Source organism: Acipenser ruthenus, chromosome 4 (assembly GCF_902713425.1).
Source record: "Acipenser ruthenus chromosome 4, fAciRut3.2 maternal haplotype, whole genome shotgun sequence".
Classification (NCBI taxonomy): Eukaryota; Metazoa; Chordata; class Actinopteri; order Acipenseriformes; family Acipenseridae; genus Acipenser; species Acipenser ruthenus.
The window spans coordinates 50,170,344-50,196,983 of record NC_081192.1 but is presented as its reverse complement, the minus strand read 5'-3'; the positions used below and the strand labels follow the sequence as shown (position 1 = coordinate 50,196,983).

General features: G+C 40.0%; 1 protein-coding gene across 5 annotated transcripts in view; it reads right to left on the bottom strand.

The window, feature by feature from the left end:
* LOC117400500 (ankyrin repeat and IBR domain-containing protein 1-like) overlaps positions 1–13,364 on the bottom strand; it is an 89,937-nt gene extending 76,573 nt beyond the window's left edge. For 2 of the 5 annotated variants that reach the window (XM_034000564.3, XM_034000566.3), the window contains exon 1: positions 11,802–12,159. The gene's annotated coding sequence lies outside the window, so the exon portion shown is untranslated. The other 3 variants (XM_059022501.1, XM_034000565.3, XM_034000567.3) reach the window with 3 other exon arrangements.
* Between the last annotated feature and the right edge of the window lie 13,276 nt (positions 13,365–26,640).

Here is a 26,640-nt window from a genome sequence, read left to right as displayed (position 1 = left end):
CACTGCACTAGAAATCAACTCATAAGTGTTTAATCAGATTATTCTACGTATTCTAGTATGCTTTTTAGGCCTCTATAGTTAAAACTTCAGTGTCTAATCTTGTTAAATTTCCACAAAAATATTATTCTTTGGCATTTGTCATGTACAGAATTAGACCCAGATGAGATTTAATTGTCGCAAACTAATGAGACTACTAAAAACCACAAGTGATAGAGAATATGACATGGCGCGAAATAACCGACGGCAAGTGACACAATGCCTCTCATTTAAAAAAAAAAAAAAAAAAGCAAGTTGCCTGTATGCCTGCCCGTCATTGCCGCCGGTGTCCCTCAGCACGAGCACATCTGATCTACAACCCATTCACAAACATGCTCAGTGTCAGCTGGCCCGTTCTGTCACAATTCAAGTGAATTCTGTCTAATCTTGTCCTGCAAGAAAATGAACTTACATAAAGTACTGCAGAAATTGGTTGTGCCGTCATACGTTAAGAGCCACTTGCACAGTTTGCATTCCACTGTCTTTGGATCATTTAGGCATTTCACAAAAAATATCAAACAGCAGAGGGTTTTCAGGCCATTTCTTTAGCAGCTGCAATTGAATTTTTCGATGCTTCGTTGTCCGTTATTTCATATACAGTACATGTGAATATCCTTCAAATAACGTAGACCTATATTTAAATTTACTTTCATTTACAGCTTAGTAAAAAAATAATAAAAAAATACACATAACGTATACCACATTACATATAAATCACATATTTTATGATCATATATGGTATAAGGAGATCTAATTCTATGCTTAATTTCAATATTTAAAAATGCAACGGTGCAATACACATTCTAACTTTTTTCATGTCTGCAGTGTATATACATTGCTATTGTCATCTCAATGACCGTTGCTGTTTTGTAATTCAGTGTTATTCCCCCCAAAACACCAATGCTAAAAATGAACACACAAATTTGGTAGATAATTATTAGTTTTGCTCAAATCCTTACATCAAAAGAAATAAAAACACAAAAAAACGAGCAAGTAGCTATGTATGATATGGTTTAAGTAGCAGCTCCCTGCGTTATGAACCGAGTAGGAGGGATAACACAATAGTGAACAAAACACGACATAGAGAAGTAGCTTGAGTTCTGTTTTCATATATTTGTATAATATATTCTCACTACCTTATGTAGTTCTGCTTTTTAATTAGTAAAACGTGTGCTTTCGCAAAAGGGATTAAAACAGCATACTTTTTTCCCCCTGGATCGAGTGTCCAGCAATGCACCATAACAAAACTGTAAATCCTTTGCAACTGTACATTAAGAACTGTGAAACTATATAAAGTCTCTCAAATGTAAACATCTAACATTATGTACATGCAGCTGTTCATCATTGTGATGCAGAGCCCTCTCCATTGCATGACGAAGTTTCTATTTCACGTTCTTTGTACAGGTTGTAGTGGTTAGCAAACTACTGAACAACTCATTTGACCACTATCTATTACACTGCAGCCATGGGTAAATCTTCAGCCAGTTTGCCTGAAAATCTATCTTTAACTTTCCCTTCACCGACATTGCTTATTTGTGCTGTTGTATCACTAAGGCTGTATTTTTCACCGTGAGCATGGATTTCATATTTCCATGAATTAGAACCAGTGCTGTGTAATAATAATATCCAAGTCTCAGTTAAAAATCTAAATTTCTGAAAGAATAATATTTTTAGCATTTAAAAATGCATTCATTTAAAAGTTTGCTTCACCAGTGGACAACATGTTATATGAAATTCAGCTGAACTTGCTTACACTAAATTATGGTTATACATGGTTTTAAAAAAGCTTTAATTACAGGACACAGACAAGCGCTACATTTAGCTCTTGTTAACAAGCTGACTGAATTTAGTAAAAAATACCCTGAATATTTTTTTTTTTCAAATATCCCTTTGTATTTTTTCATTATGAAAGTTTTTAAATTGGATATTTTTATACCAATTTATTTTTACAATGGAAAAAGTGACCTATATTTTATTTTTGTAACAATTAGTGTGTGAATCACTCAGAAAACCTTGATTTGTGTTTGTCTGAATTAACATTTCATCAACATCAACTTCCTTGGTGCCCCTGAATTTTCACACTCAACGAAGGCAACATTGCCTTGCCCTTCATGACCTTAACTTCATGCCCCAGGTCAGGTGTACATAGGCTGCATGCAAAAGAAGATGGTGACACATTTTTCACTTTGACCTCATGTTTTCCATGTGAGGATGACATAACAAATAATGTTATCTTTTAATAAAAAAGTTTCGTGCGATTTCCACCCCACCCCCAAAAAAACAAACAAAAAAAAAAGGTCAAAGAGCAATTTTATCAACTGTCGCTTCCATTTTGGCAGTGGTGTTTAGGACCCTAAAGAAAGAAAGAATTGGACCAAACCCTTGTGAACCAAACTTGGAACAAATTAATTACTTAGCTTAATCTATAAAGCAATTAAGATGAGTTCACAAACTCACACAGTGGGTAGGAAATTTAAGAATCCCTGTGACATGCAGAGGCTGGGTTCATAGCACCCCCTTTCAACACCTCCGTTCATCACATAGCAGTTAGCGAGAACAGCAGGCTACCGAAATCAATTACACACAAGAGTTTAGGTGAACAAAAACAAAGCACAGCGTCAAGTAGGGCATCTCTAACAGATATGAGCAATGTGTACTGTAGTTCTAAAAAAAAAAAAAAAAAAAAAAAAAAAAAAGGAGAGCAGTACAGTACTGCAATGCAAATCCATTTTTACCAGCATTACAAATGCAGGTCAAGCCCAAATATGTATTTTTAACTTGGTAAATATCGAGTTAACCATTATTTTAATAATGTCTGTTTATGTATGGAGTATTTATTGCAATTGTTTTTGTAAATGTTAATGTTTTGATCCGAATGACAAGCATTCATGCTCATCTGGAAAACTGTACTGGTCTACCTGAAAGTTACAACATATCCCAGTTGCCACGGATAGAACAGGGAGTTAAAATGGGAGTCAGAATTCAGCATGTAATCAAGCAATGTAGTATTGAGACAACAGTAGCTGTGGGGCATTTCATGGTAATGTGGACAAAAACCTAGATAGATCAATGTAAAACACAGACAGTGAGGGTACAGTAATCCATATACTATATCCTCAGATTACACAATAACTTATAAATACGGGTCTACCTAAAATCACGATTTAGGGGACTTCGCAGAAATTGGGAAATTGAGGGGTCACCGTAAAATTCACCTCTTTTAGGGGCCAATGCATACCAGACAAGTATGGAGAGAGAAGAGAGAAGAAAAAAAAAAAACCTGTTCAAATTAACTACTGCACAACGCAAGCGACACAAACTACGCATCTTCCTTCTGTAGATAGGCTTTTTTTTTTATTCCTTTGCCGTCCTGTCTGCATTGCACTTGGGGCAAAAAAATTTAAAAAAGTCCTTAGACAAATAACACTTACAAAAAAATAATCCAAAAGTGGTTAACGTTATTGTTTACTGTTCAATGGCAACAATGTTTTAATCAGCCTATCAGTGCGTCTGTACTGGCTTTTCTGTGACCTGTACTGTACAGTAGGGAGTGAGACAAAGTCAGTGCTGCATTGTTTTGATTTAGGTTGCTAAAATCTAGTTTTCAGCATTGGAGGTAAAATACCAGAAATGGACGACAAAGCAAAAAAAGCAAAGTATATTTCGGCTGATTAACGTGTCAAGATATTTCTCAAAGATACTGTACATGCAGATGGAGGTAATTGTTTTGTATATCTTGTAATGTGTCTTTGGAGAAAATACGATCGATTGTGATTTAGCTTCAGAATCACACATTAAACAAGAGGCTGCTGAACAGAACATAAAACAAACAACAGCTTTCAGAAAACAAACTGGAAAGTCAGAGCAGACAAAAAGTATTCCTGTTGGCTGTAGCCAAGTTACCGGTAAATCAGTACTACAGGTATGATTTAGTACAGCCACCTCGCTTCAAACAACCTGCTGCTTACTTTTTAAACGTAGTTAGAATTTTAGACCCAAATAGGCACGTTTTCTTTGTTTTGACTCGGTACTAATAAAATAAATTATTGGATGGGACAAACAACATGACAACGAACGTGCTGCATATATGTCCTTTATTAAAGATGCCAGATGCCCTCAAGGGTAACCGAGTTTTGGGGCTGTTTCTAATAGATTTCCACATCTGTATAACTTGGCAAAGCTTTGCCTTAAACTTCCAACCAATTCAGTGGAGGCAGAACGTGCAGTCTCAATGTATGGGCAAGTCCACACCAGACAGAGAATGTCGGCAGCAACTGCTTGCCTTTAACAAATGACAGAACTCTGTTTTAGTAAGGAAGCAAGTACCACTATTTAGGCCTTTATAGTGCTCTGAAATATTGTCTACTTAGGTTTATGTAATGCTTAAACAGGTGAGCGAAATCCTAATTTTATTCCATAACCTACACGTGAAAAATACGTAAATTTACCGCAATTTAAGTAGACCCCTACTTATAAATATTGTATTTAGCTAGCTTCATTAAAACTAAACATGCAGTTCTAAACTAAACATGCACTGTACATCCCTTTTCATGTACAGGGCTCCTGACCCTGTTACAGTCACTCACACATTTAGCATTCAGTCTTTATATAAAACAAGAAATCAGTACCTCAAATAAGGGTGTAACAATACTATTACAGATTTACAGCCTTACAGTACTGTATACACATAGGCTGGTTCTTAACAAAAGTGTCTGAGAAAGAAACTTGTACAGTAACTAACACAAATGAGATATGAGTATTTAAAGTTAGTACAAAACAAACAAAAATTGGCCATTAGATGCTCTACCTCTTTTTGGAATTGTAATGGCCAGCGATACTTTACCTCAATAACATTTTAAATAAAATCCAAAGAACAAAAAGTACCAATACATTCCAAACAGTTAATTTGTAGCACAATCAGTCCAGCATAACTACTGTAAGCGCACTACAAAGTTACAATGTAACCCATCTGTTGTCTGTGAAACCAGCTTAAGCCATCGTGGACCTGGGCGCAGTTTAGTCTTTTGTAACTGGTTACAGTAAACGCTTATAAATTATGTTCCACCAACAACCTTTTAATATTTCTGTTTTACACAACCACTTTTGTATTAATGTGATTGTGTAAATCAAAGAAACTAGGATAAATGTGCAATTACAACTGGGATCAGTGACCACAGCTGACCCACATTACAGTACAATGAATACTGGGGTGAGAAAAGGAATTTTCGTTTTTTAGATTTGGGGTCTCAAGGTGAGTACTGTAGGAAAAAATTATTTGTCTTCAAAACTGACATCCACCATAAATCACAGGACTTTAAGTATGCATTGAAGAAAAAAAATCTTTTAAACAAAGCTCCTAGCTCACTACTGATTTAGGAATCATGTGACTAAACAACGCACCATTAACTATTAAGTTCAGTGTCCCTAGAACTATTAGAATGCTTATAAATAGACTTATTCTTCAATTGCAGTGTTACTGCATCCAGAACTATGAAGACATTTAAGAGTTCTTGACTAAACATTTATACATTTTAAATACATTACTATTATCAATTAACTCCAGTACTGTATATAGTCTGATCAAACTGGGATGTTGTATCTGCACAGCCTTGATGGATGATACTGAATGCTCTGTATAGTCAGACTTGTGTGCTGTTCAAAAGACAAAGGAAAGACATTTCTAAAAAAAAGTGGCGCATTGAGAACTAAGCACCATGTCTGGTGTAGTCTTCCTTTTTCACAGACATAACCGACACAGAAAAGAATGCTGGATGTTAACTGACTGGCCAAAATCGACATTCCAACCATCACTGCCTGCTAATGTATGTTTCAATTAATGATCACTGTAAACACTGTACACCACGGCTAATGTTTCATACAACTGTGCTTTTTTAGCATAAATATGTTGCACGGACATGACAACGAGACCAGGCACTACATTTCCTAGGCCTGTTGTTCCTCTCAATTAAAGTCCTGCCATTTTCAACATTTCATTCTACAGTATAGCCTACAGCTATTTTCAGGTCCAAACACAAACACTGAACTTACAATACAATGCATATTGTAACAGGGCAAAAAGCTTTGCCCTACTGGAGAACTCCACAATTACTTAAGTTAAAAATGATGCTAGCAGCAATATTGTATTTTAGGACAGGGTTGTGATAGAATAGGTACAGGTATAATAATACCACACTTGTTCGGCTTGCCACCTGAGAACCACAACCCCCTTTTCACAGGTGGGTAATCTACTGACAAAAGCAGTATTTACAACATGTGCTTGTTGTAATTACAGGATGGTTCCGCAGCAGGAACCTATCCGCACACACCCCTCCATATACTTTCTGCTGGATTTAACATCCCCTGAGTAACACTATTCTTTTCAAGAGCAACACCGGTTTACAAACAGTAGTCACATCACTGTTTGCTTTGTTTAAAAAACAAATGCCACTCGTAGACCGTTAGTCCCGACTTATTAGTTTGGAGGTCTGTGTGCAGCTCTCTTTTTTTTCCAGCAAGACGCTCTGGAACACACCCAGCAGCCAGTCAAGGATTCCCTGTAAAAATAAAACACAGCCTGCACAGCATCTCATGTGGAGAATCGGGCTCTTTCCTGCAGTTCCAGACATGCGTCCGTGAAGCATGTGACAGTACGTTGATCGCGCTAGCTTTTCTGTTCATGTGTTCCTGAAACGCACATGCCCAAAATTTTGCGTCCCATCTATCAGATACTAAACGATCAGTTGTTAACACAAAGGATAATTAAACTCCAGTGCATTTTGGTACATTTTTATGACGTTTAAACTCTATGCTATATCATCGTTTAAACAATCTCTGTCTGTGTATATACATATGAACACAGGCACACTTTTCTTTATGCTAGTACATACTAACAGTAGACCGTTCCCATGACAACGAGACAGGATTCTAAGCAGTGTTTGTTGCCTTCATATACAGGTGTTTACCTTTTTCTGCATTCCAATAACAGCAACAGCATCGCTGTGTCTGTGTCTTTTAAGCAAAGATTCTTAAAAATCTGTACATCTGCGTGTCCATTTTTTTGGCCAGCAGCTTTTTCGCACACACTACAGTACATCTTGCCGTCTCGATAAACAAGCCACGGATACTTTATCTCCCATTCAGAATTATAAGAACATGTTTTTCGTTTGCGTTTTTACGCATTACTACTGCTTTGGTCACTAAAGTACAGTAGTCTCTGGCTAAGAGAACCCCCCCCCCCCCCTTGGGAAGCAAGCGAAAGTGTTCTCCAATACGGAGTTGACCACCAGACACAATATGAATCAATAAATAAATATGTATTGCTTGTTATGATGCAGGTGCATAAACATATGAAATGAACTGAATAACTACAATAATAAAGTAACAGTTAATAAACTGTCAAACTAAAATGACACACCACCCCTACACACGTTAAATAAATGCAGCAGCAATTTAAGACATGCACATTATTTAACAGAATGGTGAAGCAACTCACCAGAACGGGAAACACCAAATTGCTCAGCGACAGGTGTCTGATTCAGGTTTTTCTCAAAAGCTCGAACAATTTCCAACTTTTTGTAGCAAGAGAAACAGCGGTGCATTTTAGCCATTTTGTTTAAATGCCATTTTGTAGCAATAAAGTGCACTTGTGGAAATCAAAATACAAAATGAGTCAATGGTATGACGGCGGTACTGGAAAGACTTAATAAACTAATCTGTGTACCTGAGACACTCTCGCGATGACAAGTCGATTTTGAAAAGACAATAAACCATTTTAATTTCAGTTTGATGATAATGAGTTATCAGGTTACAAAACAGTACTGTATCCATTGTGAACGAATCACTATAGGTGTCAAGAAGGTGTTCTTTTAAGTAAAGTTCCTGTTCCTTTAGCCGGAGCATTTACAATGGGAAAAATCAGTTTCATCCAAAGTGGGTTTCCTTAGGCGAAGTGTCTTGATGCATTGGTAACAACTGTATTTGTACACTGTATGTGAGACTACCACCACTATCTACCATTGCCCCAGCCACAATTCTTTGAAACCATCTGGTAAGAAGGCTCACAGACATTCATTTTCACCCATTTGTTCTAGGCTTCCAGCACTAAACGCAAAGCATACTGTAAACCAAAAACCAATGGTAAACTAAAATATTTTATTTAAATTTCAAATGTAAATGACTTGTTTACATTAATGATATTGACTTGCATACTTAATATTGTGTGACCCCTACCATTTCCAATATTGGTTCAAAATAATACAGCCTACACAGTATTCAAATAAATATTTTGCCATTATTATTTTTTTCTCAAAAAAAACAAAACAAACAAAAAAAAAAAACGTTGATATTAAAAACAGGTACAAGTTCCATACAGTACATAGACACTGTCAGCTGATGAAACATCTCACGGATAACAATCTGCTTAAAACCCTGCAGTCTGGCTTCCGGCCGCATCACAGTACTGAAACTGCTCTGCTCCGGATTGTGAATTATCTCCTGCTTAATGCTGATGCTGTAGCTCCCTCTGTGCTTGTCCTCCTTGACCTAACAGCCGCTATTGACACCATAGATCATGGCATTCTTCTTGACAGCCTTCAGAAATATGCAGTCTGTTGTCTATGCTGGATGCAGTGGTGTCACAAACCCAGTCACTTGGGGTGCCCCCCAAAGATCTGTTCTTGGGCCCCTTCTCTTCAATATCTACTTGCTTCCCTTGGGTCACCTCATCCGCCAACACAGCCTCATGTTTCACTCCTATGCTGATGACACCCAGCTCTACTTAAAACTCGACCCTGGAAGCCCTTCTGCCATGGTCCGGCTCTCTGCTTGTATTCAAGACATCCAGGCCTGGATTTCTGCCAATTTTCTTCAGCTGAACACTAGCAAATCTGAACTCCTTCTGGTAGGATCTAAAAGTCAACTTAAGAATCTCAGTATAGCTGTCATGAACCTCGGAAACTCCTGCTGCCTTCCCCCACAGTACGAAGGCTTGGTGTACTCCTTGACAGCAATCTCTCCTTTGATGCCCACATCTCCTCCGTGGTCAAATCTTCCTTCTACCGTCTTCGAAACATCTCCAAAGTCCGTCCCTAGCCTTCACTCCCGGATGCGGAGATACTTTGTCATGCATTTGTCTCCTCTCGACTCGACCACTACAGCTGTCTTTATGGTGGTCTCCCGGCACGCAAAAATAAACCGACTGCAGCTAGTTCAGAATGCTGCTGCCAGGATCCTTACCAGATGTAAAAAACGTGAACACATCATCCCCCCGTCTTGCCAGTTGCACTGGCTACCTGTAAAGTTCAGGATTACTTTCAAAACTCTTCTGCTCACCTACAATGCCCTTCATCACACAGGTCCCGAGTACCACCTCAACCTGCTGACCCGCTACGTCCTCACCTCTAGCCTGCTTGTTATCCCCAAGCAAAATTGCACCACACTTGGAGATCACTCGTTTAGCTTCATGGCTCTGACTCTTTGGAACTCTCTCCCAGCTTTGGTGCGTGATGCTCCCATCGTCGCTCGCTTAAGACCCACTTGTTCTCTCTTGCTTACCATGCTCATTAAGCCTGACATCTGCTATTACCTGCTGTGTTGTTGCAACTATATCATATATCATGCATTTTTCACTATTGTAATAGGCTTTTTTTTTTTTTACTGTATATCATGTATTATGCACTTCTCTGTATTTAAAGTATTATGGATTTTGGTGTTACTGCATCTTGTAAAGCGCTTTGTGATGGTGGTCCACTATGAAAGGTGCTATATAAGATAAAGATTGATTGACTGTCAACAAAATACAAAATGGCCTTAACAGTGGCTCCCAGTATGAAAACATAATTCACCAACTGTGTATACAATTAATAGAAACTGCCATGCATTATACACAATCAGACCAAAGATATAGTCTTCAATTGCTGGCCAATCAAATCAGCTGTCGATTTCTTGAAAAGATACTACAGTAGTTGACCATGGCTTACATTCACAGTATGTAGAATAAATTTATTTGAATGCATTTCCACAAACTTAATCAAAATGAGAAATTCCCAAAACATAGCTTTTACTATTGGGCTACATGTCATTGTTAGTGGAATAACTTTTAACAAATGTCTATACAAAACTTCATCCTATTAAGGGTGGCTGTACTGCAGCCTACATTAATCAAATTAAAGGCCCGAAGCTCACCACTACCTAGATTTTTTTTATCCTCAAACAAAGACCATAAAATCCATACCAAATTTCAGTACAAGCTCAAAATATAAGTTTGGCAGGATAACCGTTTATGAGCTTTCACAAACTAGCACAATCTGAAGAAATGATTTATAAGTACAAGAGCAATAATTTCTCTCTAATTATATTGTGTACTACCTGGTCGTCTTGCACACTTATCTACGGTATTTAAGAAATGCTAGCTTACAAAACACATATTTTGCTCTTAAACTGTCAAAAGGCCAATCATGTTTGGTCTGTGTTATCAAACAGATTAAAAATACAAAAACATAAGTTTTAAAAACAGAAACAAAAACAAAATAAACTTCTTTTTACGATGTCAATCATGCCGCACTTTGTTCAGGGAAGCAGCTCTATTTTCACAACTCACTAAAAGTTACTGTAGTGGAGTAATAACCAGCCAACTTTTTTTTTTTTTTTTTTTGGCACGCTAGGTATTGTCAAATAGGCTGAAGTTAGTTTTTAGTAAGAAAGTTTACAAACGAGAGGAGGCCATTCGGCCCATCTTGCTCGTTTGGTTGTTACTTATTGATCCCAGAATCTCATCAAGCAGCTTCTTGAAGGATACCAGAGGGTCAGCTTCAACAACATTACTCAGCTTCAACATTACTGTAATGGTGCTTGCATTTGTAATTGGATACAGTGTCATTACATTACTTACATTAAACTAAAATGTGTCACTTGAAAACATTTAACAGCGCCCCTCATTATCCTAAATACATTTTGCTTTGAGTAATATATTCACAATCAAGGATTTCCAATTACAAATATAAAAATATTAAATTTTATTTTACAATTTACTATTTTTTTATTTAAAAAAATAGAAATCCCAAGTTCACTGTTAACAATACGTCATTCGTGGATGTGGTTAGCTATGTTTCTTTAAAGTAAACAGTGGTTCTTTGTCTTCTTTGTTAAGTTGGTGTATGTGGGTAATAGAAAAATCACTTTAAATTGCTGCTCTTTAAATAAAAGAGCAAAGAAAAACATCACGTGTGATTTTTCTCTCCTATATTGATTGCAAAGCTTTTCTTTCATGTTGTATCAACGCTGTTCGGCTATGTGCAAAAGTGTTTCCGTATTAACTTGCAATACTTAAATACTGCAACCTAAAAGATTTAGAATAATTTATTTACTGAGAGCAGGGCGTCATCTTTTCAGTCTCGCTGAAATTCCAGGCCTTTGAATTCTGAAAATAAACACGTTACGGTACTGTACATAAATAAATAAATAAACAGATGTCAGGTACATAGTATGTTCATATATTATTTTAATATTACTATATTGTACAACGACTCATAATGAGTCCATAAATAAACAGTATATTCTTTATACTTTTAATAATTAATTTAAAACATAATTAAAAATACACCATAAAATACCGTGCAACATCATTGACGACAACATCAAAAAGTCGCTTTTCACATTTCTAAACTTCGCAGTCTCCATGATGACCAAATGTTTTGCACACATCATGTTGTTAGTCGGGTAATTTTCCACATCATCACACACACCCACTAAGTAAAGGGGTTACTTACACAATGTTATCCGAGTCCTCCTAGATGTATACTTGAATCCCAATCTGATCAGTGTGTTCCTGATGTTAGTTTATTCCATGTTATCTGTTTCAGTTTGCAGCTCTCCTTTGACTCTCTCCTCTATCTCTCTTCTGTTTCTGTCTGTTTTGCGTCTCAGTCAGGTCAGCAGTAACAACAGCTGCACCAGCACAGAGCGCGACCCGGAAAGACAAGCTCACTGCCCGCAACACAGACGGGCTTCACAAGCTCTACCTGGTGCATTAGCAACAAGTGTAGTCTGACAGTGACAAAGGCGGGTTTTGTTTGTTGTTAAATTAGTGCAGACAAACACCATGTTTAGACACCCTTAGACCTGTCTAGTTATTGTATTACTCACCTGATTGTAGCCACTGATTTAAACACTGGATAACGCTTAGCGGGCACTGTATCGAAGCCAAGCGCCCGCCATCTTACCACACCCAAGTACTGCCACCCAACACACTGATTAGATACCGTTGTATTAGTGTTTTATTTTTTTTTACTGCTTAGACATACCTGTTTGCTGTGTGTATACAGAATCTTTTTTTTTTTTTAATCTGAAATGAAGATGGGGAAACAGTTTTTATTATTATTGTGTTTAACGTAAATGTGGGAGTGTTTTGTTGGAACCATAAACTTCTACACACTATTGCCCCGTTGTTTTATTCAAGTGAGATTTATACGGGGAAGTATTTTTTTTAGTGATCAACGTTTATTTTTGTTATTTATTCCCCCCCCCCCCCCCCCCCAAAAAAAAATATATATATATATATGAATACAATACAAAACCCATATAGGCAACGGTGCTAAAGAAAAAAGTGACAAAATTATCCTACAGAATCCTATTGCATCTTAAATGCCTTCATTTTACTTTTATCAATAATTAAATTACCGTAATTTCATTCATATGCTTATATTTAATTAATTAAATACATAAATAAATGTAACTTACTCTGAGCATATTGTATGAAGGGAACAAACGACTGTTATATGAATAATAAAGGATCCCCACCTTAACTCTTCAGTAGTGTAGTAGACGAGGGTGTTCATACAACTCTTTATAATTTTACTATATACAGAACTCTTACACTCACTATATTTATTTAAGACTTAGGTCTAACAGCTAAGTATGCATTTATATAAAATATGCAAATATATCAAATATGTACATATCTTCAACATTTAAAAAACAATTAAATATAAACAGCACAAACATATTACACTATTGCATTTAAAAGTAAAATATCAAATGTACATAGCTTAATAAACATTTCAAAAACTAAATGATTGCAATCTGTACGCAATATAAAGCAGCTATTTTGCAATTCAAGTTGACTTACATTGAAAATATACCTGTACATTTAAACAAAGCTTTACACCTGAGATTTACAAACACAGATCATTACCAGCGTTCCCTAAGGCTAAATGCGCGCATTTTTCACAGTAACTGGCAACAACCTTCGCACTCAGTTTACTAACTTTCGCAAGTTATTACCATGAATATCAACCTCCAATCGAGACTCCAGCCTGTCGAGGTAAACCTATTATTTTGCGAGCATTCTCACAAAGCATTAACATAAGCATATTCGCGTCTGTCTTGCAGCTGATTCTCTGATTTCCCTCGTGCAGAACTCGCTCAGTAGATTCAGCCTAGAATCCTGCTCGGTGCTGCTCATGAACGTTACAGTTTTGAACTCGTCGTATAACTGAATACTAAAATCTGTGAAGCACAATCTTCCTCCATTATTTATAAGTATAAATACTCTGGTAAACATAAATAAAAAGCACAATACTCTTTGACAGTTTTTTTCCCTTAAAAAAAAAAAAAAAAACGACCCCGAAATCATCTCAAGCGTTATGAAACTGGTACAAATGTAATCAAAACATAAAAATGTAATCAGAACATTAGTCGAAAATACACATTTAAGTGTATAGTAATTGAAGAAGACATACCATGGCCATTTTTTTTTTTTTTTTTGCGAGTATATTCATCATGTGACTTCACTCCATGTGTCTGCTGAAACTCAAAATGGCGGCTGCACCAACGAAGAAAAAAAAATGTTTCAGTAAGACACGTAGATAATAAGAAATCAAATAAAACTGCAACAATGGCAAAGCACTGCATTCTATGCTGAAAAACTAAGACCTAAGTAACTCCGCTCAGCGGATCTTTCCCGAAGTAAATTAATTGCGTATTTCATTATTGTTTAGTTTATTTCTTTCCACGGTACCTGCCTTTAATGAAGCTATAACGAGCAATTTTAAACCATGGCCGTTTCTTAATTGAATTATATTTTCTGGCTACGAAGAAATGAGCTCAAAACTATGTTTCTAGCTATACAGTCCTTAAAGGAAATTGATTACTGTGTAAAGCTATGTAGTCACTACACTAAACACCGTTGGTTTCATAAAGACATTCTGTCTGGAGACACGCCTCTTGTTAAATCTTGCAAATAACACTGCAGAATTAGGAAATAAACAACGGAGAGGAGTAATTATGTGTTCGCATTAAAAGGGGCGCTATTTAAAGTACAATCGGGTAATAATAATACATAACAGTGAACGTTAGGTTACTTACCGTAACCCTGGTTCCCTGAAAGAGAAGACGACCACCAATGACATTAAGTATGGGATATGCCTGCCCATTGGGCAGGTATCGCTGAGCTCTCTATACCAGAGCTGCAGATAGGCCCCTTCCTGGGATGATGCACTTGGTCCCGCCCACTGAGGGGATAAAACTGTCATCCAAAGGAAGCCATTTCTCTTTTTCCATCAAACCCGTGAGGGTGACCAGTGCGACCTTGCGGTTGATGGTTGTCTTCTCTTTCAGGGAACCAGGGTTACGGTAAGTAACCTAACGTTCCCTTTCAATTTGAAGACGACCACCAATGACATTATGTATGGGATAATGTATAACAGAGCCATCGCGAGGGAGAAGGAACGGCAGCATATGAGGGACGCACAAGCACTGTCTAACCCAGAGGTTAGCGGTGTTAACTTACACCCTCAAGGACCCTTGTACCTAAAGAAGGCGGGGCAGGGCAGGGTCTACCACATTAATGCGGTAGAACCTGGAGAAAGTATGCAGGGTAGCCCAGCTAGCCGCAGTACAAATATCAGACATCGAGGCCCCTCTGCTGAGGGCCCAAGGTGTGCTGCGCCGACAAAGGTTCCACGAAATTCTCCTGTCAGGAATGTTCCTTACAGGAGCAGCAGGTCCGTTCTTTCTGATTGGCTGACTGGAAAATAGCTAGTCTTCTTTAATTGGTCTAAATCTACTAGCCCCTACCTTCAACCTTGTTTCACAGTCAGTCTTTTCATTGGTCAGCCGTATTTACGTCGTTAGGTTTCATCCCCTTTGCTTTTTGAATCAGGTCTGGCGGACAGTCATTTTTCAGCATTGCTTGAGAGGAGAAGGTGCAGATTGAAGGAGCAGAAGGAGGGTTTTGGCAGGCAGTCATTTTTCAGTGTTTCATCAGAGAAGGAGGGGAGACTACATTGCTGTAAGTACTGATGTTTTCTGTCATGTTATTTTCATTTTATAGAGAATGCATGCGTAGTTAATTCAGTATTATTATTATTATTATTATTATTATTATTATTATTATTATTATTATTATTATTATGGTTGCATGCACGGAGGAAGGCAGCAGTAGGGCTGGTAGGTGACGTAATCACACACAAAGACATAAGCCCAATATACGCTCTTTGCAAAAGAGCCGGCTCTTTTGTACAGCGGTATCGGCGCTGTGCTTTAGTGCGGGAGGTCCCTGGTTCGCGCCCGCCCTCCACCTGTGTGTGGATTGCCTCGCCCTGCGTGATGCACCTGCCTGCGGGAACCAAGATCGCATTATTATTATTATTATTATTTATTAGCAGACGCCCTTACCCAGGGCGACTTACAGTTGTATACAAAAAATACATATCAAGAATTACAGTACAATTAAGAGCAAGATACAAAATACAATGACATCAGCCCTAATAAGAGCAAATACAAAACACAGTACGATTTGACGTCGGGGCAGTTCAAGAGCAGATAACAGTGTTGATTGCAAGTATATGCAGTTACTTACACCATACATTGTAGTTAGTGATTAAAAAATTAAACAGCCACTCACGTTCAAATTCCATGTATATCATCATCATTTTAGCGGAAAAATATGTAAAAATCACCTTGCTTGTCCTATGAGGGATATTGTGTGCAATTGTCCTGTCAGGGATATTGTGTGCAATTGTCCTGTCAGGGATATTGTGTGTGCAATTGTCCTGTCAGGGATATTGTGTGTGCAATTGTCCTGTCAGGGATATTGTGTGTGCAATTGTCCTGTTAGGGATATTGTGTGTGCAATTGTCCTGTCAGGGATATTGTGTGTGCAATTGTCCTTTCAGGGATATTGTGTGTAGTTGTCCTGTCAGGGATATTGTGTGCAATTGTCCTGTCAGGGATATTGTGTGTGCAATTGTCCTGTCAGGGATATTGTGTGTGCAATTGTCCTTTCAGGGATATTGTCTGCAGTTGTCCTGTCAGGGATATTGTGTGCAATTGTCTACGTCTTAGTTGGTGCTTATCTTGGCGAGAGCCGAGTTCAAATCAGCATGAAGTTTTAACATCTACTCTCGTGTAATGGAAATCATGAAGATCTGGATACGTCCAGTGACTGCTGTGAATAGTGCAGCTGGCAACAAGGGAAAGACCTTGTGACAGCCTGGAGAGACAGCTGACAGGAGGAAAGAGACCCCATTGGGGCTGGTAAGGGTTAGCTACCCTTGTCGGCAGTATCCAGCTCTGTGTTTACAGGATGCTGGAGACACCCGCCCAAGGCTTCTAAGAAATTAAAGAGAAAAATACCCCTAGAGTCTGCGAGAGCGGGGGCGGAAGTTGACTCAACGTTGGACAACACGGTTAACGACTTAGGAACGGAAACGGATATGAGTATGGAGAGTACTTCACAAAAGACTAGTTCAAGATCTGCAGTTAACAAAGACATGGAACTCCAGGTTTGTGTCTGCGGCTGGAGCAAGGCGACAACGGTCAGGGGTTTGAAGATTCCTCAAGGGAGAATGAAATGCTTGAGGGAGAAGGGACAAGGGCCTCGCATTGATCAGTACTTCTTACGAAGTCAGTCAAGTCAGTCGAATGAAATCCAGCGACAGGAAGCAAACCACAGTTCGCAGGATATCAGCACCCCTGTCATAGATGTGAGGAGGACTTGCATGGACACAGTTAGTGATGAACCTAATGATCCTTGTGAACCCGGTCAGACAAACCAGCATAAGAGAGAAAAGAACCTCAACGGGCACAAGCCTGGAGTTAAATGGCCAAGAGCTTGTGAGAAAACTGCATGGGACACAGTAAACACAGATCTCTGCGTTGCATTGGAAAGATTAAGTGGAACAGTTGAAAAGAAGCTGGATAAATTTGGGGACATCATCTACGCATATGGAAGTGAGAGGTTTGGAGTTGAAAAAAGGAAGGAAAAAGTACAAACTATTCCTGGAAAGTCTAGACGGCAGCAAGAGATTGAACGCTTAGTTAGAGAAAGGAGACAGCTGAGGAACCAATGGAGAAGAGCAGAACAAAGTCAGAAGGAGGGACTCAATCTCTTACAAAGGGTCATAAAAGATAAGCTTGCAACATTGCGCAGAGCTGAGCGCCTACGGAAATGCTACAAAAAGAAGGAGCGTGCGAGAGCTAACTTTTATAAAGACCCATTCAAATTTGTAAAGAAGTTATTCACCAGTGAGAAGAATGGCACACTAAAAGCATCTAAGGTTGAGCTGGAGAGATATTTGGAGGAAACACATACAGATTCAAAAAGGCAGGAGCCTATGTCAATTCCGTCAGACATCCCACCTATCAATCCACCAGAATACCAAATGGAGGACTGTGCACCTAAGTGGAAAGAAATAGAGCAAGCTGTGAAAAAAGCAAGGGCTTCATCATCTCCAGGGCCTAATGGAGTTCCGTACAGAGTGTACAAGAGTGCTTCAGGAGTTCTACGAATTCTGTGGAAATTGATGAAAGTGGCATGGGAAAAACAGGTTGTACCAAGAGCATGGCGCCGAGCAGGTGGAGTCTTTATACCTAAAGAAAAAGATTCTACAAGCATCAGTCAGTTTCGTCCCATTTCCCTATTAAACGTAGAAGGCAAGATTTTCTTCAGCATTATTGCTCAGAGATTGTCAGCTTACCTATTAAAGAACTGCTTCATTGACACTTCAATACAAAAAGCGGGCATTCCAGGTTTCCCAGGTTGCTTAGAACACATCAATGTGATCTGGCAACAAATTCAATCAGCTAAAAAGGAGAGGAAGGAGCTCCATGTGACATTCCTGGATTTGGCTAATGCATATGGTTCAGTGCCACATGAACTACTTTGGGCAGCATTTGATTTTTTCAGTGTACCGATGACAATAACAAATTTAGTGAAAGCCTATTTTGGAGATTTGCAATTCAGTTTTTCAACTTCAGAATTCAGCACTACATGGCAATGCCTAGAGGTTGGAATAATGGCAGGATGCACCATTTCTCCACTGGCTTTTACCATGGCAATGGAAGTAATCATTAGGTCATCAAAATGGGTAGTAGGAGGAGAGCGCTTGGCTTCTGGAATGCGACTACCACCAATTCGAGCATACATGGATGACATGACAACCATGACTACAACAGTAGCCTGCACTAATCGATTATTGGGCAAATTAACCAATAACATTGAATGGGCACGAATGCAATTCAAGCCCACTAAATCAAGGAGCATCTCTATAATTAAAGGCAAAGTAGTAGATAAAACATTCTTCATTAATGGTGAGGCAATACCAACAGTGTCTGAGAAGCCAGTGAAGAGTCTTGGGAGATGGTACGACGGGGATCTAAAGGACACAGTTCGTGTGGGAGAAGTTAGACAACAAGCAGTGGAAGGGTTGAAGAGCATAGACAGCTGCGCTCTACCAGGTAAACTAAAACTCTGGTGCTTTCAGTTTGGTCTACTGCCGAGGTTGCTGTGGCCACTGACTGTGTACGAGGTTTCTTTGACAACAGTAGAGAAGCTGGAAGCTTTAATCAGTTCATACATCAGGAAATGGTTGGGAGTTCCACGCTGCCTCAGCAGAGTGGGACTTTATGGTAAAGGAATACTGCAGCTACCAGTCTCTGCTCTAACCGAGGAGTTTAAGTGCGCCAAGGTCAGACTGGAAATGACTTTAGTAGAGTCACGCGATAAATGCGTAAGGGAGGCAGCACCTGTGTTGAAAACTGGAAGAAAGTGGGCGGCAAAGAAAGCTGTGGAAGATGCAAAGGCTGCCCTTCGAATTGGTGATATCATGGGGCAAGTTAAGCATGGAAGAGGGGGTCTTGGTTTCAGTTCAACTCCTCCTACATGCACAAGGCGGCCCCAGCTCAAAGGAGGAAGCTGGTAGTCAACGAGGTGCAAAAGCAGGAGGAGAGGATGAGGTGTATAAAGGCCATTTCCCAGGCCAAGCAGGGAGAATGGATGAGATGGGAGAGTGTGGAACAACGCAAGATTGGCTGGAAAGACCTATGGTCAATGGAACAGAGCAGGATCAGTTTCCTCATCAGGTCAACATATGATGTTCTCCCATCACCACAGAACCTAAACCTCTGGGTAGGAGAGGATCCCTCATGTCCTTTGTGTTCATCACCTGCAACATTAAGGCACATTTTGACAGGATGTAAGGTGGCTCTTAGCCAAGGACGGTTTACTTGGCGCCATGACCAGGTGCTGCGATGTTTGGCCTTAGCATTGGAAGACAAGCGTAACATGACCAATAAGTTGTCACCTGTTCCATCAAAACATTACACACAAAAGACAACATTCCTCCGCCCAGGAGAGCAACCACCAAGAAAAGGTGTTAAAACCAATTCTCGCCCAGGACAACTGGAAGCTGCTAGAGACTGGAAAATGCTGGCAGATGTTGGTCAACGGCTTATTTTTCCACCTGAGATTGCCACCACTAACCTTCGACCAGATATTGTCTTGTGGTCTGGATCAGCACGCCTTGTTCACCTGGTAGAGTTAACAGTGCCATGGGAGGATGCTGTAGATGAGGCGTATGAGAGGAAGAAACTGCGGTATGCTCAACTAGCCACTGAAGCGGAACAGCGAGGATGGAGAGTTCGGGTTTACCCAGTGGAAGTGGGTTGTCGAGGATTTGTGGCACACTCTACAACCCGGTTTCTCAGAGACGTCGGATTCAGTGGCCAAGAGTTGCGTCGCACAGTGAAGAACTTATCTGAAGCAGCAGAGAGGAGCAGCAACTGGCTGTGGTTGAGACGGAAAGATTCTGGCTGGGGACAGGTAAGTAAGCTGGGCTGAGTTGAGTGGGGGACGGAGGGGGGTGATGCTGGGACGCCAGAATCACCGTCGAGCCCTCTTGAGGTGTCGTGGGCTAGTCGACGAAACACTGAGGATGGAAGGTGCCCACTTGAAAACCCCAGAGATGTACCCTACTTAGCTCAATCCAGACGGTTGTCATGCTGATGCGCTGGGGAGGCCGCACTTTGGTTGATCCCCGGAGCCAGCATCGCAGCCGTTGTGTGTGCTGATGCGCCAGGGAGGCAAAATAAGCTGATCCCTGGAGCCAGCATTACACTTCAGCCATTAACACCAGACAGAAGGATATCTACATCATCATATGGAAGGAAACGTAAATGGATGGAGACACATATGGATCACATTAGTTTACTGTAAAGCTACGTCTTAGTTGGTGCTTATCTTGGCGAGAGCCGAGTTCAAATCAGCATGAAGTTTTAACATCTACTCTCGTGTAATGGAAATCAGGGATATTGTGTGTGCAATTGTCCTGTCAGGGATATTGTGTGTGCAATTGTCCTTTCAGGGATATTGTGTGCAGTTGTCCTGTCAGGGATATTGTGTGCAATTGTCCTGTCAGGGATATTGTGTGTGCAATTGTCCTGTCAGGGATATTGTGTGTGCAATTGTCCTGTCAGGGATATTGTGTGTGCAATTGTCCTGTCAGGGATATTGTGTGTGCAATTGTCCTGTCAGGGATATTGTGTGCAATTGTCCTTTCAGGGATATTGTGTGAAATTGTCCTGTCAGGGATATTGGGTGGCCATATCCCATATGGCCATGATGTTCATAATGTTGATGAACAGAGAGTAAACCTCACTGACCCAATTACTTCTGACCCTTGTTGAAGTTTGGATGTCTTTAAATATGACAAACAGTGAAATGTTATTAAAAGCAGTAGAGTGGGCTGAAATGCATGGACATTTTGATGTTGCTGACAGACGGTATTATCTCACACCAGATGACATCAGTGCTATCAGACAACAGTGAATGACTTCACACAGGTGTGACCCTGCGGATGCATGCAGTGTAAATAAGCTTGTGCACACAGTTTTGAAGGATGATGTGTTGTTTTACCAACTGCTTTCTAGAGCAAATGGAATCCCTCTCATCCTGTGTTTGCAGTCTGCATGGCAAAGAAAACAAATGAAAGAAATGTGTTTTTTCTTGATGTCACATATTCCAATGTAACTGCGTATGGATATGCACTGTATACTCTCTTGATTAGGAATGACCATGGGCATGGAGTTCCACTGGCCATCTTTGTTACCAGCAGAGAAAAACAAGAAGAAAATGCTGGGAGAATTAAAAAGATGTAACCAAACCTTTTCACCAAAGTATTTGTACTATAATTCTAATGCTTGAATTTAAACTTTAACTTTTATTTACTGGATGTTTAAATAGGAACATTTCAAAAATATTATGGGAGGGGGTGTATATATATATATATATATATATATATATATATATATATATATATATATATATATATATATATATATAAACAGTGCCTTGCATAAGTATTCACCTCCCTTTGACTTTTCCAAAAAAAAAACATTTGTTGGTTGCATAAGTATTCACCCCCCTGAGTCAATACTTGGTAAAAGCACCTTTGGCAGCAATTACAGCTGTGAGTCTTTTCAGGTAAGTCTCTACCAGCTTTGCACATCTGGATCCTGCAATTTTTGCCCATTCTTCTTGGCAAAATTGCTCAAGCTCTGTCAAGTTGGATGGGGACCATTGGTGAACAGCAATTTTCAAGTCTTGCCACAGATTCTCAATCGAATTGAGGTCTGGGCTTTGACTGGGCCATTCTAAGACATTCAGGTTCTTGTTTTTAAACCACTCCAGTGTAGCTTTGGCTGTGTGTTTAGGGTCATTGTCCTGCTGGAAGGTGAACCTCCTCCCCAGTCCCAGGTCTCTTGCAGACTGAAACAGGTTTTCCTCTAGAATTTCCCTGTATTTGGCTCCATCCATCTTGCCCTCAATCCTGACCAGTTTCCCAGTCCCTGCCGATGAAAAGCACCCCCATAACATGATGCTGCCACCACCATGCTTCACCGTGGGGATGGTGTTCTCAGGGTGATGAGCAGTGTTGGCTTTGCACCACACATAGCGTTTTGCGCTAAGGCCAAAAAGTTCAATTTTAGTCTCATCAGACCAGAGAACCTTTTTCCACATGTTTGCTGTGTCTCCCACATGCCTTTTGGCAAAACCCAAACGGGATTTGATATGGGTTTTTTTCAGCAATGGCTTTCTTCTCGCCACTCTTCCATAAAGCCCAGCTTTGTGGAGCGTCCGGGTTATAGTTGTCCCATGGACGGTTTCTCCCATCTCAGCTGTGGATCTCTCCAGCTCCTTCAGAGTTACCATTGGCTTCTTGGTTGCTTCTCTGACTAATGCCCTCCTTACCTGGTCACTGAGTTTTGGTGGATGGCCTTCTCTAGGCAGAGTCGCGGTGGTGCCATATTCTTTCCTTTTTGTAATAATGGATTTAACGGTGATCCGGGGGATGTTCAAAGTTTGGGATATTTTTTTATAACCCAACCCCGATTGGTGCTTCTCCAGAACTTTATCCCGGACTTGTTTTGATAGCTCCTTGGTCTTCATGATGCTGTTTGTTTAGATATGCTCTCTAACAAACTCTAAGGCCTTCCAGAAACATGTGTATTTAATCTGAGATCATGTGACACTTTAATTGCACACAGGTGGACTCCATTCAACTAATTATGTGACTTTTGAAGGCAATTGGTTGCACCAGAGCTTATTTAGGGGTGTCACAGCAAAGGAGGTGAATACTTATGCAATCAAGACTTCAGTTTTTTATTTGTAAATAATTTTGAAAAATATGTAGATTTTTTTCCCCACTTCGACATTATGGACTATTTTGTGTAGATCAGTGACAAAAAATCCTAATTAAATCCATTTTAATTCCAGATTGTAACACTACAAAATGTGGAAAAGTCCAAGGGGGGTGAATACTTATGCAAGGCACTGTATATATATATACCAAAAAAACAGTTCCATGAATTTCAAATAGAATTTTGCAATATAAGAAAGAAAACTCATGAATTTCAAATTAAATTTTGCAATATAAGAAAGAAAACTCACCAATTCAGTAATTTTGAGAATGGTAACTGTATTGGGTGGTTTCACAGACCCTGATTTAGCAATAATCCTAGATTTGCTCACCTAAATTAACATTAGTTTGTCCAAGATTAGCATTAATTAGGGTACACAAAACTACAGGTAAGTGTGTTTAAAAAACTCCTCTTGTTTATTTTTTAGAGGGTTTATGGTGGACAAGGACATCAGCCTAATAAAGGCAATACAGCAAGTATTTCCAAACACCAGTATTCTCCTTTGCTGGTTCCACGTCTTACAGATATTGGTTTTCCACCTATTTTTTAAAATACATATGCTGAGTAAACTGACCAAGAGACGCTGTACATGTTTATTATTATTATTATTTGTTTAATAATATTATATAAAATAAAGATTATTATTATTATTATTATTATTATTATTATTATTATTATTATTATTATTATTATTGTTACATCAGGAGGAAGATTTGAAAAGGGAATCAAGTTTATTGGCATCCAAAGGCTTTCCAGGTGCTGTTGCCCTTTACCTTGAGCAACAATGGATCTCTTGTGGCAAACTATGGCAGGAGATTCTATCACGAAGAATCAGAAACAAATAATATCTCTGAGAGGTAATTTTATAGGTAGCTAATAATAAATAATGTTTATTAGAAAAAGTTTACAAATTCTTTTTTTTATTCTGTATTCCCACAAAACAATTTCACACTGTTAAAACATACTGAACCAATAAAGCATAATATGGTAGGTTTATCTTATTTTTTGGTACTGTGAAATGTCTGTCCTAATTACACATGCATTTTTACAATTAAACAACCTGAGCAGCAACGTTTGAAACTGTTGTAAAAATCACAGTGCTGGCACCTTTTGGGGTGGTTTCACAGACCCTGGTTAGCAGTAGTACTAGACTATCTTACCTAAATTAACATTGTGTAGTGCAAGATTAGTGTTAATCAAGGTCTGTGAAACCATAGGTATATGTTATTTTCACAGGACTGATTTATTCATGAGCTTGTTGGATGTGCATTTCGGATAATACCCACTAACATTTCTTTCAGTATTAGTACATACTGTAGGACTAACTCAAGAAACATCAAAATATGCTTGTTAATCATATTCAAAGTTTCCAGATTATAAGTTTATTTCATTGTTTAAAATATGACCTTTATTTGATGTAGAGATGCAAGATATTAGTCATTAAATAAGTCGGTATAATAAACCCTTTATAATTTTATCGGCGATTGGATGATCTTCTGCATCTGCTGTGCAACAAAATCCTAGGCTACTTTGGATATTTGGATAAGCTTCAATAGTCTGGCCGGGTGAAAAGTGCAAGAAAAAAAAAGAAATTCTGAAATACTGTTGAAAGCTAAATAAATGTATAGGGATAAATGGCAGGACAGAATTGACTGGGTATCTGAATTTGTTGTACAAGTTCTGAGTAAGTCTGTACCGGATGTAAGTTATACAGTGATACCTCATGAGCAGATTTGTAATTGTCCTGTGGCAGGACTAGGCAGACAGTGCAAACATCTGTGTCTGCTTAAGAAAGTCTTTGAGGCAAAAGAAAACGGGCCACAAGCAATCCTCCAACTGAAACAGCATGCTGCAGAACATATAGTGGAAAGTGAAAGTTTCATGTTGGAGAACAACAGTCTTACTGTTAAGAGGCCATTTAGTGGGTTACATAGTGTTGCTGACATAACTTCAATGCAGTGCACATCTACTGCCAACAGTTTTGGAATGTCATGTGTCTGCCTGCAAGTGCTCAACATTTTAAAACTATACAGACAAATGTATCATTTTCATAGAAGAACTTCATCAGTGGAGTAAATCCAATGAATTTACACTTTACGCATGCAGCACTGAAACAGGCACACACACTTGCACTTGGTTCCTATACGTTTAAAGTAAGTAAAAGGAAAATCCTCCTGTTACATCCTTACAGAAAATCCATCCAAAGAGCATGTGGTACTCTGAATACACATTCAGAGCACAATTATGTTGTGGAACTGTGGCGGAGTGTCCCGCCCCTATGTATTTATTTATTATTATTTGTATTTTTGTTTGCGGCGCGGATAAAAGCGCTGCGTCTTTTGTTATTGTTTTTTATATTTAAAAACCTGGTGAGGATGCGTGGCTGATCAGCTACTGACAGTCACGCATCCTTACCAAACGCGTGCAGATTGTGGCCGAGGGGTAATAAGATAATTAACAGCTAGTTAACCCCTCGGCCAGAGTATAAGAACCTGCAGCTGTCAGTGCTGCGGGGTTGAGTGTACAGAGGAGAGTACGGGAGAACACGGGAGAACACGGGAGAGCGAGCGAGCGAGCGAAAGAAAAACAATTGCTATATTTAAAAATATACTTGTTTCTGTTTGTTTGGCCATCGCGCCTTTTTGTTTTGTTTTTTTATTTATTAAACACACTGACCACCGTTGCGTTCAGCTTCACCCGGCCATCCATTGTTTTGGTTCAGTTACTTCCTGGTCCGTGACGTCACCACACCTCACCACTGCAAGCCATCCTGCCACATATGGTGTCCTGCGTGGGACAAACAACGCCTCCAGGAGCTGGGCCAGGAACAGCAAAGCGTGTTTTTTTTTGTTCTTTTTTTCCCCAAGAATAGTGGTTTTTTTGTTTGGGGGGAAAAAACCCCCAAAAAACTTAAATAATGAGAAGAAAAAGGGGAAGAGAGAGGAATGGCCAGCCCCCACAACAGAGGAACAGTGGAAGCCAGAGGATGGATCCTAAGCTCCGGCCATGGGATCTCGCATGGTCGGTACAAAGGGAGGACTCCATGGAGGAGTGGTGTACGTACTGCCATCGATTTGGGCATGAGGTGGAAAGCTGCCCAGAGGTCGACCGGGACACAGATGAGGAAAGGGATGAGCCCGAAGTCCCGTTGTGTCCAGCGCCCAGAAGGGGGGAGCGCGAGCATCCAGCGCCCAGAGGTGGGGAGCGCGTGCATCCAGCGCCCAGAGGGGGGGAGCGCGTGCATCCAGCGCCCAGAGGGGGGGGAGCGCGTGCATCCAGCGCCCAGAGGGGGGAGCGCGTGCATCCAGCGCCCAGAGGGGGGGAGCGCCTGCATCCAGCGCCCAGAGGCGGGGGGAGCGCCTGCATCCAGCGCCCAGAGGGGGGGAACGCGTGCATCCAGCACCCAGAGGGGGGGGAGCGCGTGCATCCAGCGCCCAGAGGGGGGGAACCCATGCATCCAGCGCCCAGAAGGGGGGAGCCCGTGCATCCAGCGCCCAGAGGGGGGGAGCCCGTGCATCCAGCGCCCAGAGGGTGAGGAGCCCTCCAGCACCAGGAGCAGAGCAGCAGGAGCTGCCTCTGTCTCCATCACCGCTAGGGGCAGAGCAGCAGGAGCTGCCTCTGCCTCCGCCA